Source organism: Micromys minutus, assembly GCF_963924665.1.
Source record: "Micromys minutus genome assembly, chromosome: 1".
NCBI lineage: Eukaryota > Metazoa > Chordata > Mammalia > Rodentia > Muridae > Micromys > Micromys minutus.
This window is the reverse complement of record NC_137969.1, coordinates 204,004,386-204,020,946: the sequence shown is the minus strand read 5'-3', so window position 1 is coordinate 204,020,946 and position 16,561 is coordinate 204,004,386. Positions and strand designations below refer to the sequence as shown.

Below are 16,561 nucleotides of genomic sequence, written 5' to 3'. Positions count from 1 at the left end.
TTCCACCTCACACCAGTCAGAATGGCTAAGATCAGGTGACAGCAGATGCTGGTGGGGATGTGGAGAAAGAAAACACTCTTCCCTTTTTGGTGGCATTGCAAGCTGGTACAACCACTCTGGCACAACCAGTTTGGCAGTTCCTCAGAAAAATAAACACAGTACTACCTGAGGACCCAGCTATACCACCCCTGGACATATACCCAAAAGTTACTCCAACATCTAACAAGGACAGATGCTCCACTATTTTCATAGCAGCCTTATTTATAATATCCAGAAGCTGGAAAGAACCCAGATTTTCTTCAACAGAGGAAAGGATACAGAAAATGTTGTACATTTACACAGTGAAGTTCTATTCAGCTAATAAAAACTATGACTTCATGAAATTCTTGGCAAATGGATGCAACTTGAAAATATTATTCTGAGTAAGTTAAACCAAACACCCAGAAGCAATTTTTTTCCTGAGCCCACTGGCCCTCAGATCTACAGGAGAGACAGGCTTCAGTCAGAGACAACAAGATCACCTATAATCACAGGTAACAAGATGGCAAGAGGAAAGTGAAAGAACCTAAGCAATGGAAACCAAGACAATGTGGGAACATCAGGATCCAGCTCTCCCACTACAGCAAGTAGTGGATTTTGAAACATACCTGACAAACAAGACTTAGACTTGAAATCATATTTCATGATGATGGGGATCTTTGAGAAGTACATGAATAACTCCCCTAAACAATTAGAGGAGAACTAGGAGACATCACTCAAAGAACTACAGGAAAACACAACCAAACAGATGAAGGAATTGAAAATGGAAATAGAAACAATAAAGAAAACACAAAAAGACACAACCCTGGAGATAGAAAACCTAAAAAAGAAATCAGGAGTCATAGATGCAAGCATCTCCAACAGACTACAAGAGATAGAAGAGAGGATCTCAGGGACTGAAGACAACATAGAAAACAGACAAAACAGTAAAAGAAGATGCAAAAATCAAAAAGCTCCTAACCCAAAATGTCCAGGAGATTCAGGACACAATGAGAAGACCAAACCAAAAAATAATATGTATAGAATAGGGCAAATCAACTAAAAGGCACAGTAAATATCTTCAAAAAATCATGGAAGAAAACTTCCCTACCTTTAAGAACACGATGACCATTTTTCTCCTCAGCCACGCCGAGGCTTTGTGTGGAGCCCTGCAGTCAGTTTCGACGTCAGGACCAGCGAAGAAGGGACGAAGAGACGACGATGCTGGGAGCAGAAGGCGGAGAGGGCTTCGTGGTGAAGGTCCGGGGCTTGCCCTGGTCCTGCTCCGTGGATGAAGTGCAGATGAATTTTTCTGACTGCAAAATTCAAAATGAGGCGCATGGTATTCGTTTCATCTACACCAGAGAAGGCAGACTGAGTGGCGAGGCTTTTGTTGAACTTGAATCAGAAGATGAAGTCAAATTGGCCTTGAAAAAGACAAAGAAACTACGGTACACAGATGTGTTGAAGTATTCAAGTCAAACAATGTTGAGATGGATTGGGTGTTGAAGCATTCTGGTCCAAATAGCTCCCTTTTGCATGTAGCAAGGAAGAAATTGTTCAGTTCTTCTCAGGGTTGGAAATCGTACCAAATGGGATAACATTGCCGGTGGACTTCCAGGGGAGGAGTACGGGGGAGGCCTTCGTGCAGTTTGCTTCACAGGAAATAGCTGAAAAGGTTCTAAAGAAAACAAGGAAAGAATAGGGCACAGGAATGTCTGACCACAGATACGGGGATGGTGGCTCTACTTTCCAGAGTACAACGGGACACTGTGTACACATGAGGGGATTACCATGCAGAGTTACTGAGAATAACATTCATAATTTTTTTTCACCACTCAGCCCCGTGAGAGTGCATATTGAGATTGGACCTGATGGTGGAGTAACTGGTGAAGTAGATGTTGAGTTTGCAACTCATGAAGATGCTGTTGCAGCCATGTCCAAAGACAAAGCAAATATGCAACACAGATATGTAGAACTCTTCTTGCATTCTACAGCAGGAGCTAGCGGTGGTGCTTGTGGTAGCCAAATGATGGGAGGCATGGGCATGTCAAACCAGTCCAGTTACAGAGGTCCAGCCAGCCAGCAGCTGAGTGGTGGTTATGGTGGTGGTTACGGTAGCCAGAGCAGCATGAGCAGATATGACCAAGTTTTACAGGAAAACTCCAGTGATTTTCAATCAAACATTGCATAGGTAGCCAAGGAGCAGTGGACAGCAGCTACTACAGTAGTGGAAGCCGACCATCTGTGGGCGTGAATGGAATGGGAGGGATGTCCAGCAGGTCTAGTATGAGTGCTGGATGGGGAATGTAATTGATTTTGATCACTGACTCTTGGTCAAAAACTTTTTTTAAACCCTTCAGTTTAACAGTTTTTGCAATCCAGCCTTGTGGTTTATGCCTGCTCTCTTAAGTGAACATCAGCATTGATCAGAGAAGGTTCAGTGGTGAACATGGCAGTGATCTAGAACGGTAGGGCAAAGCTGAGTGAACTTTAACTGTTAAACTTAATTCCTAGCTTTTCTCTAGTTACTGTAGGATGTACGTAAGCAGTAAGTGTATTTAGGTTAAAGCAGTTGAATTATGTTAAATGTTGCTCTTATACATACATACATACATACATACATACATACATACAACACTGATGCATGTTGAAAAGACATGCTTTTTTGTAAAACTATAGGAGCTGCATCTACAATGAAAAGTGGAACATTTGGCATGTTTGTTAATTCTAAATTCATTTGATAACCTGTAAGGCCCGTAAGTTTAAAGCTCTCGTTCTTTTTTTTTTTTTTTTTAAGTTAATGGAGACATTTTGAAATAAAATACCATTACTTTTTAGGATTTTTGGTCTTGGTGTTTGTATAAAATTCTGAGGCCTTGATTTAAGTCTTTCATTGTATTATGATTTCCTTTTAGGTGTATTGCACTAAGTGAACCTTGTCAAATATATCTTTCAAAAGCTAAAAAATAAAATAAAATAAAATAAAATAAATTAAAAAAAGAGAGAGAGAGAGAACAAGATGACCATGAACATACAGGAAGCCTACAGAACTCTGAATAGATTGGACCAGAAAAGAAACTCCTCCTAACACATAATAATCAAAACACTGAATGTTCAAAACAAAGAAAGAGTCCTAAGAGCTGTAAGGGAAAAAGGACAAGTAACATATAAAGGCAGACTAATCAGAATTACACCAGACTTCTCAACAGAGACTATGAAAGCTAGAAAACTCTGGACAGATGTCATACAGACCCTAAAGGAACACAAATATCAGCCCAAGTTACTATAGCCAGCAAAATTCTCAATTACCATAGATGGAGAAATCAAGATACTCCAGGACAAAAGCAAATTTATACAATATCTGTCCACAAATCTAGCCCTACAAGGGATGATAGATGGAAAAGTCCAACACAGGAAAGAAAACTACACCCAAGGAAATGCAAAAAAAATAATCATGCAAGGAAACCAAAAGAAGAAGAGCATACAAACATATGTCTACATCTAACAACAAAAATAACAGGATATAACAATCATTATTCCTTAAATTCTCTTAACATCAATGAACTCAATTCCCCAATAAAAAGACATAGACTATCAGACTGGTTATGTAAACAGGATCCAGTATTTTGCTGCATACAGAAAACTCATCTCAGAGACAAAGACAGACACTACCTCAGAGTAAAAGATTGGGAAAAAACCTACCAAGCAAATGGTCCCAGGAAACAAGCTGGAGTAGCTTTTCTAATATCAAATAAAATAGATTTTCAACCAAAAGTTATCACAAAAAGATAATGAAGGACAATTTTTACTCATCACAGAAAAAAAATCTATCAAGATGAACTCTCAATCTTGAACATCTATGCTCCAAATATAATGGCACCCACATTTATAATAGAAATCCTACTAAAGTTCAAAGCATATATTATACCACCCACTAATAGTGGGAGACTTCAACACCTCACTCTCATCAATGGACAGATTATGGAAGGTAGACTCAAGAGAATCAAATAATCCTATTTAAAAATGGGGTACAGACCTTACCAAAGAATTCTTAGCTGAGGAATATCGAATGACTGAGAAGCACCTAAAGGAATGCTCAACATCTCTAGTCATCAGGGAAATGCAAATCAAAACAACACTAAGATTCCACCTCACACCAGTCAGAATGGCTAAGATAAAAAACTCAGGTTACAGCAGATGCTGGTGAGGATGTGGAGAAAGAGTTAACACTCCTCCATTGTTGGTGGGATTGCAAGCTAGTACAACCACTCTGGTAATTAGTCTGGCAGTTCCTCACAGTACTACCCAAAGACTCAGCTATTCCACTCCTGGGCCTACACCCCAAAGATGCTCTAACATATAACAAGGACACATGCTCCCCCATGTTTATAGCAGTATTATTTGTAATAGCCAGAAGCTGGAAAGGACCCAGATGTCCTTCAACAGATGAATGGATACTGTAAGTGTTGTACATTTACACAATGGAGTACTACTCAGCTATTAGAAACAACGACATCATGAAATTTGTAGAAAATGGATGGAACTAGAGAATATCATCCTGAGTGATGTAACCCAATCACAAAGAACACACATGATGTGGACTCACTGATAAACAAATACTGACCCCAGAAAGCTCTGAATATCCAAAAAAACAATTCGCAGACATTTTGAAGCTCAAAAAGAAGAAAGGTGATAACGGAGATGCCTCAGTTCTTAGAAGGGAGAACAAAACACTCACCGGAGGAAATGCAAAGTTAAATAGCGGAACAGGGATTGAAGAAATGATTTCTCAGAATCTGCCTCACCTTGGGATCCACCACATATACAGCCACCAAATCCAAGCACTATAGCTGATCCCAAGAAGTACTTACTTACAGGAACCAGATAGAGATGCCCCCTCAGAGACTATGTTGGAGTCATATAGATACAGCTGAGCATGCTTACAGCTAACCATTAGACTGAACTCAGTGACCCCAATGAGGGTGCTAAGGAAAGGACTGAAGGAGCTGAAAGCCATTGTAACCTCATGGGAAGAACACCATTATCAACCAACAAAGCCTCCAAAACTCCCATGGACTAAAACACCAACCTTTGTGCACATACTGAGAGACCTATTGATCCAGTTGCATATGTAGCTGAAGATAGCAGTGTCTGGCATCAATGTGAGAAGAGGCCTTTGTTCCAGGGAGGGCATGTTTTCTCAATGTAGGGGAATGCCAAGTAAATGTGATGGAGACGGTGATTAGGAGGGAGTGTACCTAGGCAAAAGACAGATTCCAGACTTTTAAAGAAAGAGTCTGTTGGAACTTGTGTTGGAATCATGAACTGAAAGTAATAGCATTAGTAAAACAGGAAAATGCAGAATCTAGATGATCTCAGTGTAAAACTCAAATCAAAATCAATTGCCAAATACAAAGATGGTGGGAAAAAGCTGACTGTGGGACTGGTGAGATGGCTCAGTGGTGGAGTACTTCCTGAACCTCTAGTACCTATAGGTCCTTGCAAACATGTACATTACACACACAGACACATAATTAAAAATACTAAAAGTAAATCTTAAAAACCAAGTATTAAACACTTCAGTCTGAAATGTCGGCCATAGGTTCATGCTGAGTCTGGAATATTTTCCAGCCAGTGTGTGGTCTGGTGGAGACTGGAGCCGTGAGGTAACTAGGGATGAGGCTTTGAGGGGTACATCCACCCCTGGTTCTAGTTCTGCTCTGTTTGCTTCCTGTTCCCTGCCACCTCCTGGTCTTCTACTGCCTCATATAGAGTTCCCATCATCATGCCTGCCTGAAATCCCTCTGAAATCCTGCTTCAATACCAGCCTTTTCTTTTCTTCCTTTGGTAACTCTCAGGCACTTTTGTCACAGTGATGTGAACTAATATGGTAGCTCATTAAAAAGTGAGTCCAATGGACTTAATTATGCAAGAAAAACTAAACTTTCATTAAAAAGGCATAAGACAAATTTCCTACTACAATGACTAGGCTAAAGACTGGAGAAGTAGCTTTGTGGGAGAAGTCCTTTTCTCATATGTAAGAGGCACTGGGTTTAAGCCACAGAACCATATAATACTGCCACAAAGCAAAACAAAATGAAATGGAAGAATACTCCTGGGCATACAGCTAAATTAGAATTCCATATAAGTGACAACTTTGTAGGCATTCTGCTCTATGAAACAGCACATTTTGGAGCCTTATATTTGTTAATATGGCAACTTAATTGTTGAAGTCCCCAAGAAGTATTATAAGTATCACACAGGATGCACTTACACTAAGACATCATTTATTCTTCCGACACTCAAATTTTACCACATGCTTTGCATTTGATTTGGTAACTCTCAACATCAAATTGCTGATAGGATGTTTAGTTAAGTAAAGCATTATTTTTGTTTTGACCCAGTACATAAAACCATAAAATCGGTGCGAATCAGCAGGGTAGCATTTTGATACACATATACATTAAACAACTTTTAGCATATAATTGTACAAAGCAAAACTTTTATGACATTTCTATGTAAGTGGGTAATACATTTTGATCATAGTCATCTCCTTTTTATCCTTTTTGTTCCTGTCCTCCCTTCCTTTTTCCACATTCCTAGGAAGCTTCTTTTTGCTTTAGTGTTCCCCCACCCCAAGTCTCTCACGTGACAGAGAACACAGACAGAATACTTGTCTTCCAGAGGATGGCTTTATTTCACTTAAAATTGTATCTTCCACCATGGTCTTGCAAATGACATGATTTTATTCTTCTTTATTGTAGAATAATACTTCATTATGTACATTCATCACATATTCTATCCATCACTGCTGAGTCACCACACTGATCCCAGTGTCTGGATGTTGAAAATACCACGATAACCATAGCTATGCGGTTATCGCTGTATAAAATGATATCGATTCCACTCGGCGAGCTCCCAGAAATTGCATAGCCTGAGATTATTGTAACTTTGGTGTTTTGGAGAGCTCTCTATAAATTTACAGAGTAGCTACACTAGTTGATATACTCATTAGCTGTGTAAATGTTTCCTTTCTTTTAGACTTCACATCCTTACCACCATTTTTGTTGTTTTTTGCTTCTTAATTATAGCCTGGCTGGGGCAAAACTGAATCTTCTTATAATTTTTGTGTGCAGATATATGATAGCTAAATCCACTGGACATTTTCTTTCATGTGTTTGTTGGTTATTTGTATTTATTTATGTTTGAAGGTTCTATTCTTATTTGTTCTTCATTACTGGATTGTTCACTTTTTTGGTGTTTAATATTTTGAGTCTTTCTATACACTGTATATTAATGCCCTGTTGGCTGAATAATTGGCAATGGTCTTCTCCTATTCTTTAGGCTGTCTCTTCACTTGGGGTGATTACTATTTTATTCTCTGCTTAGAAACATCTTGCAATACTAACAATACAATTATTTTTCTAGAAGAAGATTTGCTTATATTAATTTTGTGTCTATCTGAGTGTCTGCATTTATATAGGTGCAAAATGTGTGTGTATGATGCCTGCAGAAGGCCAGAAGGGGGTATTGGATCCTCTGGAAGTGGAGTTATAGGTTGTTGCAGTCATCATGTGAATATCGAGAACCAAACTTGCAAATGTAGCAAGAGCTTTTACACACTGAGCACCCCTCCAAGCTCCAAGGATAACGTTTTACAGTCCGCTCTCACCTTTGTCCTCTGAGACATTGTCTCTCTTATTGTTGCCATGGTGCTACTCCAGGGTAGTTGGCCTTTGAGCTTCCAGGCAATTCAATTTCTACCCTGCATCTCGCCACAGGAGTACTGATACGGAAGATGTGTGCTAACGCATCCAGCACTTCATGGGAGTTCAAGGGACTGAACTCAGGTTGCTAGGCTTTGCAGAAACTGCCTTTATCTACTGAGCCACCTCTTCAGCCCTTTAACCCTTGCTATTAGTACATCTCGAGCTATCTGAGTCTTTTTCAGAAAGTCACCCCCTGAAGCTTGAAGTGCTCTCTCCCGTGATCCTCTAGCAGTTTCTGTGGCCGGCCTTATTTACAGTCTTTGATCTCCTTTGAGTGCCTCTTTGTACAAGGTGAAGGGTAGAGTTGTTTTTGTCTTTGTATGGGAGGAGTAGGTATCTTTTGAGAAGTTTATATGGGTTAGGCCTACAAGTTGCAACACAAGTTTTGGTCACATTACCTTGGTAATAAACTATTCATATTACAGTTTCGTCTAGAATAAAAGGAAAGGAAGGCAGGTGAATACTTATAAACATTGACTTAACACCATGAAATGGTTGGACAAACCATTCTCCATGCTTTATTCTCTCTGCCTCAGTACATATGGAGCTATCACATGACAATCTGCAGATGAGTTGAAACGTGTTTTTAGAGGTGACAGAAAATATGGAGTCAAGCACTTTGTCAAGTCTCTAGCTATGTAGTTTTGGGAAGTTATTTTTCATTTCTGAGACTGATTTGTCATGTTCAAACGGAGATAATAAGTGACCTCCTTAGAGGTGTTTTGTTTTCTTGGCAGGGCCTTAGGTATCCCATGCTAGACTGAATCTCCTACCTCTACCTCCTGAGTGCTGAACTATATGTCCCAACGTTCCTGTGCATAGACTTGGTGTATTTATCAACTGAACTTCATCTGGAGGCACACAGGAAGATTTTAAGCAGATAGAACCAGATAATTCACATGTGATACTTGACACCGCACCTGGAAGCATGGAACCTAAGTACTTCAATGGGTCACAAAATAGACGTGTTTCCCTGTATCCCAGTTTATTTGATTTGAGTATTTTTCATTTTTAAATGTGTTCTAATGGCTAGCAGAAAGTAAGCGTTATTTAAACACTGGCAGCAGAACTGATAAGCCTGGCATTTTAGGTGCTCATTTTGTGACTTGTCGCCCCAAACACAATTATAATAAATATACAATGGTGGTAAAAACTTATGTGTTCTGTGTTGGTTATAATAAAAAACTAGGGAGAATTTAAATATCTATTTGGTAAATAAACATTTTTAGGATGAGAAAACTATAAAAATAATGAATTATCATTAGTAAATATTTACTCGATAGCTTGTTCACACACATTATTTTGACTTTTCATATAACTTTTCTGAGCATGTTCAGTGTTTGGAGTCAGAATGAAGTCCCTCTTCAGAATGATGGGTCTTATGAGAATTAGCTGTTTAGTATCCAGTGATGTTATGAGAGGCTGTTCAGGTTTTTTTCTCTTCTGGCTTTAATTTATTTTCAGGAGAGAGATTGCTGGCAAGGTTTAAGCAAGCATGATCAAGACTAATTAAAGAGTTGTTCCCCAAATCTCCTTGAAATTAGAGGTTGAGTCACTGAAATAATTCATATTTCATATCTTGAGGTAAGCAAAACTTTGAATCTTAGTAAGAAAATTGAAGAGCTGTACGGATTACTCAATTTTTTGCTGTAGAATTGGGAAATTGCATTTGGAATATAATAGAATTTGTGTCTTCAATAAAACCAACTCAGAACAGCTTTGCATCTCAGAACTGAATTAGTCTATAACTCCCTCTAATTAGTTTGGATAGTAGTATTTTTAGTCTTTAATCACATCTTTTAGTGAAGAACTCTGAAGTCCTTTAGAATGATGTCTATTGTCCTTCATCCTCGGCGGCAAAGCAGGCGAGAGTAAAGTCACCAGACAATGACAAGCAGATGACCTGCAAAGCATTTTAAAATTGTGTGGCTTATATTTTTTTCTAAAACAGAAACATTGTGGCATTCCATAACTGCTCACACATGTTCTGAACATACATCGAATTAACATTTCACTTCATTAAATGTACATTATCAGTGCAGGCCTGCACAGGCATCTTCAACTCTCACTGCCCTGGATACCGTCTACCTTCTAGATAGAGAAAGGGCGAAGTGTCATGGACCTCACTGAGCTTTCCTTATGGCTCCTTGGAAAGTAGGGAGGGTGTTTCTGGATGGTGCAGTAGCTTGAACATCCTTGAGGAGCAATCAAATCAAAGGACAATGGGAGAGAGACTGTTCTTTGGTTTCTGATAAATTTAAATAGAAGACAGGCTCCCAGACAGTAAGCTGTTTACCTTGAAGCTAAAGGCCTGCATGGAGAGATGCATAAATCTCATCTGTGACATTTTCATCAATGGCGTTAAGAATTGATTGAAAGCCTGATGGGCACATGAGAGCAAAGGAAGTAAAAGGGAAGGGGATGTGTATACTGGGACTGACAACCAGTGTGGAGGGGTAAGGTCATGGTGCTCATAGGGGTGACAGTGCTCCCCACATGGGTGCTCAGAAGGATGACTGTGCTCCTCACCCTCCCCACATGGATGCTCAGATGGGTGACAGTGCTCCCCACATGGGTGATCATAGGGATGGCAGTGCTCCACACATGGGTGCTCATAGTGAAAACAGTACTTGACACATGGGTGCTAATAGGGGTGACAGTGCTCCACACATGGGTGCTCAGAAGGATGACTGTGCTCCCCACGTGGGTGCTCATAGGGATGACGGTGCTCCACACATGGGTGCTCAGAAGGATGACTGTGCTCCCCACCCTCCCCACATGGATGCTCAGATGTGTGACAGTGCTCCCCACATGGGTGCTCAGAAGGATGACTGTGCTCCCCACCCTCCCCACATGGATGCTCAGATGTGTGACAGTGCTCCCCACATGGTTGCTAATAGAAATGAAAGTGCTCCCCACATGGGTGCTCAGAAGGATGACTGTGCTCCCCACCCTCCCCACATGGATGCTCAGATAGGTGACAGTGCTCCACATTGGTCTATGCAGGAAGAAAGGCTGACAACTAACAGGGCAGGCTTATTTTTACTCATTTCCCTGGGTGAATTTTATGTTTCAAACATATTTAAAAAATTAGAAGCCATGCTGAGAAATGAGGAGCCCTGGTTGATTAGTGTATTTGATCTTTTCTATTTTGTTGTCATCAAAAGTTAAGTCACAGATTCATGGCAAACTATTTTAGTATGATTAAAAACATTCATTACACATTCCTTCCAAAAGCCATTCCCCTAAAGCATGGAAAATGTTAAAAACATATTAACATTAAAATTTAGTTCTTTTTCTAAATTGGAAAACTTGAAGGCACATTAAATTTTTTCCCAGTGCACAGTCATTAGAGTAATAAGGGAGTTCCTGTGATGGATGTCCAGGGGGAGCCTGATCCTAAAGAATCTTTTGATTTTCTTCTCATAGAACCATTTTGAAGATAATCAAATCACAATTGCAATAGAAAGTTTACAGAAAGTAAAATTCATGGGCATTGAGGTTGTCTTGACCTTGGAAAAATAATTCCACAGTCCTATAGTACATGAAATAGAGGAGAAAACTAACTTTGAGAGCGTGATCGCTTAGACCTTTCCTGTGAGCTATTGGCTTTGCCTCTTGTCTTGGCAAATCCTCTATTCTTTCTGTATCTTTTCATTACCTTTGACATAAATCATTCAGGTAAAGAAGATAAGATGCAAACAAGCCTAAACTCTTAGGTGTTAAGAGTTCTGATTAAGAAGAAGATGGCATTGTCTGGCATCAATAGGAGGAGAAGCCCTTGGTTCTATGAAGGCTCATTTCCCCCAGCTGAAGGGAATGTCAGGGTGTTGAGGTGGGAGTGGGTGGTTAAGGGGGAGCATTCTCATAGAAGAAGGGGGAGGGATAGGAGAGAGGGGGGAACCCGGAAAAGGGGATAACATTTGAAATACAAATACATAGACTCTCCAATAAAAAAATTAAAGAGTTCTGATTAAAGTTTTAATGTGGAAAAAGGTTGAAGCTCTTTGCCAGTCTAAAGTTTTGATCTTCCCCTGGGCTATTTCTAGTTGTCATTAATACTCTACACCATCATTTAAATACACCACTAGAGTGTTACTATTATCATTTGGAGGGCATAATGTGTTTTGTTGATATCAAAATTAAGTAAGGTATGATTGTTATCTTTACTAAAATTCAGCTAGGAAAGATGTTTGCCGATACTAATTTTTTTCTTTTTCCAATGTTCAGTTTCCTTTAATGACCCCTATCTCCCTTGAAGGGTAGGTGCAGGTAGCTAGGCAAGACATGTTTACCTGAAGATCTTGCCTTGAATGACGGCTTTGCACACGTGCTGGAAGGCCCTTTCCCAGGAAAAGTACTCTTGAACCAGGGTCTGGGTCTCCTCGCTACCAGGATCTCGTGCCTCCCATGTGTATGACTCATAGTCCACCCGCCAATCTGAACTCAGTGAGCAGAAAGGCAAGCTCTTGTCCTTGGAAGACGCAAAAGCCAAAAATGCAGCTGCTGGTGTTGGTTCCAAAGAAGATAACACTAGCAAAGGCATTCTTCCTCAGTCTGTTCAGTCGCTGGAACATTCCGGTGATGATGTTGTAACTCATGGCGGTCTGGGTGAGCTCTTCAGGGAAGCTGTACTCACATACCACAGGGACCAGTCATCCTTATCAAAGTGTTCCCCAAAACATGGCAGCGCCACAGAGAATGTCCTCATAAGTTTACGCTTAAACTCATCCAATACAAAGGCAGGTGAGCGTCCTTGGCCTTGGGCTCAGTAACTAGTGCCTGCTCACATTCATCCATCTCTTCCTTAGGCAGCTGCCTCCCCCCCCCCTTTCTGCTCAGCCTGGGACTTCCGTTTCTCTTCTTGTGAAGCCTTTTCTTTCCTTGGGGTATCCATTTTTTGGCTGGCTTTCTGCAAACTTCTTAGCATCAAACTGTGCCATCTTCTCTCACAGCTTCACCTCCCCCAAGATGGCCCTGAACTGGTAATGCAGGTAAGGAACCATCGGTTGGTATTGGGGATTGGTATTGGGGAAGGTCTGGAGAAGAGAAGACTGTAAGGCCTGTCAGCAAAGCTCACCCCCTGCTCCACCTGAGCTGCTGCCTCTGGTGTACTTCCTCGCAGCATCTTGCTGCTTATACAATAGCCGATGGCATTGCTCTCAAACACAGAATCCATCATTGACCTCAAATGCTGAAAATTTCAGAGCCAGCAGGAAATTTTTGGGGAAATTCAGGGGTGCCGTTGATTTGGCCAAAGTGGAAGTGGGGTGGTGCGGAGAGCACGCGGACCCGAGCCCCACTGTACTGAGCAGAGAGGAGGACCGTGAAGACCCTCCAGTTTTCAGGGTATGTGTGCAGGGTCCCAGGCGCCATGGTGATTCCGCAGAGAAAGGGGGTCGATACTATTTCCTAAAAGAGACAAACCTCTGAAACCAGTGGGTTTACATAATTCAATGTTTTTTATCCAGTCATTTGAAGTTCATTGTATCTTCTGTGATAGGTTGAATAATCCCCTACCCCCAATTCCCAGGACCTCTAATACACCGCTTTACAGGGCAAGAGAGACACTGAAGCATTTGTTAAGTTAAAGGGTTTGATTGTTCTGGGTTATCTGGGTAGGTCATTATAATCATAAGGACACAAGACAGACACAGAAGTCCTGTGAGGACCAAGGAGTGGATGGAGAGTGTGCCGTGCAATGCTGCCGGCTTTGAGGAAAGAGGAGTGCTCCACAAGCCAAGAAATGTAAACGAACCTTAGAACAGAGAAACAGGCTCCCTAATGCTCCACAGCGTCACAGCTCTAAAGGACCCATTTTATGACTTTTCCTCATAAAAGAATAAACTAGTAGTTGGAGTCATTTGTTGCAATGTTAATAAGAAACCAATCTGTCTTCTGTGTGCTCATCCTGTGTGTTCTGCATTAAAACCGCGTCTTAAATCCATCATTTCCTCCAACACCATGGACACAGACTTCATCCACACACATCAAAGCTATGCTTCTGGGAAGAAGGCGTGGCCTGATGAGGAGCAGGTCCCATCTTGATAAAACCAGCTGAGAGACCGAGCTGAGAAATGAGATGGTGGATATCACCCCTCCTCAATGCTGACACCCAAAGTTGGGTTTTAAGGAACATTATTCCATTTTTTTTTTTCAAATGCTGACTGTTGTAAGCCTAAGATGTTTTCCTCTTTTTCAAAAGGAAGCAGAAGATTTATAATTATCCTAAGGTTTTTTTGAAATGAAGAAAAAAATAATGAATAAACAAACAAACAAACAAAAACCCCACGAAAGGTAAAGGAAATTAACCGGTATAAGCAAACTGAAAGCAATGAGGCCATAAGACCCACGTAGACTCTTGCTCTTCCTGGGAATTAGTTTGCTCTAATTTCACATCACTATTTGAGAGCCCTGTGCCTTTGGGTACCAGTCTTCTAGCTTTCTTCAGTGTGGATAAGGTGAACACCATGAGGAACTTCTGAGATGATGTTAAACTTTAAAATACTGCTTTGACACATGCTGACAGATGAGTTAGTTACAAATCCCAGATCCTGTTACCTCATTCATATTTTGCCAATATGAAATGCTTTTATTCATAAAGAATAAATAGGTGTTATATTGGTTCCAGAGAGATGCAGAAATTATTATATTTGGCTGAAAGCTTGCCTTTTCTTGTTCCATTTGGGCTATAACATTACATGTATATATGTCTTAAAGTTGTTTATATTTTTATGCTACAAAGAAATGAGTATTTGCATTAAGACACTGGGAAATATAGACAACATTGCACTATAGAATTTGCTCTTATGAATGACCAGGTTCATATCCTTTCTACAGAAACATTGATCTATTCTTCCCGAAGGGTGAGGTTGAAAATTCACTCACCCATACTTGAGAAGCTGTATTGACAAAAGGTTTTCTGCAGATGTTATGATGCTTCAAGCACATGTGTTTCTCTGTCTCATTATAGTGCATTCTTGTCTATCAATAGCTCATGCTGGACACCTGGCTGCCATTTTCAGTACCCTGCTCTCCTCTCACTTCTATAAACTTGTTGTTCTAGCAATTCTAACCAATTTTCACCCACTTTAAAAAGAATCTCTATTGTTGCTAGCTTATTACCTCTCTCTACTCTGTGTTGCTTTTTATCACCATGATTGCTGATTGTACATTGGCTTTTATTTTAGAGCTTTTATTTCTTTTTTAAGGAAGCATTTTCTGATGAAGCTGTACACTTGAGGTTCATACATATCTCTGTATACTTTCTTAGGACCATGTAGTTGTCTTTAGAAATCATGTGTCACCTCCCTAATGTGTGCTGTTACCTGTCTATATTCCAGACTGTGTTCCCTATGCTTAGGACACCGTCTACTCTTCACAGGTGATTGAATCATGTTGCCAAGTGGATTGATGAGCTATAGTAGGAAAGTATGCTAATAGAATCAATATCATTCTTTGAGATTGTGCTGATGTTTTAATCTTTTATTTTTATTGAGATTTGAGATGTGTATTAATTATACACATCAATGGAGTCAATTATGTTTTTTTTCACAAATATGTACAGTATGTAACTGGTCAAATTCAACCATCTGGTTTCCACCTAAATTTGCTACACACTTCTCAATCTATTTCTATTCTACTTTTGGTTGACTTTTTTAAAAGTTTAATTTGCTTATCTTGATGTCTGTTTCCTTCTGTTTTTCCTGCAATTGGCAGTTTGTTCTTTTTTAAGGTTGAATAACATTATGTCTCACATGAGTATTTTATTCATTTACTGATCTGTTGATAGGTACCAAAGATGCTTTTATATCTCAGTCATTGTGAATAGTGTCATCATAATAAAATGCACAGATATCTCTAACATGCTTATTTTATTGCCTTTGGATTAGAGTCAATGGTTCTCCAGTGGGTCACAATCCCTTTGGAGGTTTCATATCAGATATCCTGTATATCAAAAAGTTACATTATGATTTATAACAGTAGCAAAATTGCAGTTATGAAGTGGCAATGAAATAATTTTATGGTTGGGAAATCACATGAGGAACTGAATGAAATAAAGAGTCACAGCCAGTTGAGAACTACTGAATTAGATTATATTGTGTGGTAGAACCATGTGGTAGGTTATATGGTAGTTTTTTGGGTAAATTATACACTGAAATTTATATGTCAATATATATTCATGCCACCATATATGAACAGTAAAAGAATGAACTTCTCAACATTTCATCGTGGAAGGGGATATTCTAATGAGCTCCACCCCTCTTCAAGTTACTAAGAATAGGAAGATACACATGTTAGAACCTTATATAAGGAAACAAAGATACTTGCTTCTGGTCACTAAGTGATGCAAAAGAAAGCCTTTTCAGTCTTTGGTAAGTGGCCCAGAGTGAGAATCCTGAAAGAAAAAGATGCTGGTTACAGACTGAAAAGATACTTTGACAACTGGAAGAACAAAAGTGTTCTTTCGAACTATCTGCTTTTCAGTCAAGGTTCACCTGCTGAATTCCTGAGGTGGGAGAAGAGGGCTCTGACAGCCCATCTAAAGAGCTCATCTGATGTTCCTGCTTTCCAGGGTCTGCTCTTCATTTCCCTAAGCTTGCATTTAAACATGGCCTACCTGCAGATGTAATAAACAGAACAGTAGATAGCTCAATCTGTTGCAGGAAGCTGGAGAACAGAGCCGGGAGGTTAATGCACGGTGTTTACAAACACCTAGGAGACACTCTGCAAATAGCATGTGGGCTTTTCTGTCACAAGATGGATCATAA

The 16,561-nt window shown here is 39.9% G+C and overlaps 2 pseudogenes across 2 annotated transcripts; one reads left to right on the top strand and one right to left on the bottom strand.

Moving 5' to 3' along the window:
- The first annotated feature begins 1,239 nt into the window (after window positions 1–1,239).
- LOC308423943 (heterogeneous nuclear ribonucleoprotein H-like) lies at window positions 1,240–2,212 on the top strand (annotated as a pseudogene). Its single transcript has one exon. The product of its transcript is annotated as a heterogeneous nuclear ribonucleoprotein H-like (transcript).
- A 9,869-nt stretch (window positions 2,213–12,081) lies between these two features.
- Window positions 12,082–12,969, bottom strand: LOC308417263 (elongation factor 1-gamma-like; annotated as a pseudogene). Its single transcript has one exon. The product of its transcript is annotated as an elongation factor 1-gamma-like (transcript).
- Between the last annotated feature and the right edge of the window lie 3,592 nt (window positions 12,970–16,561).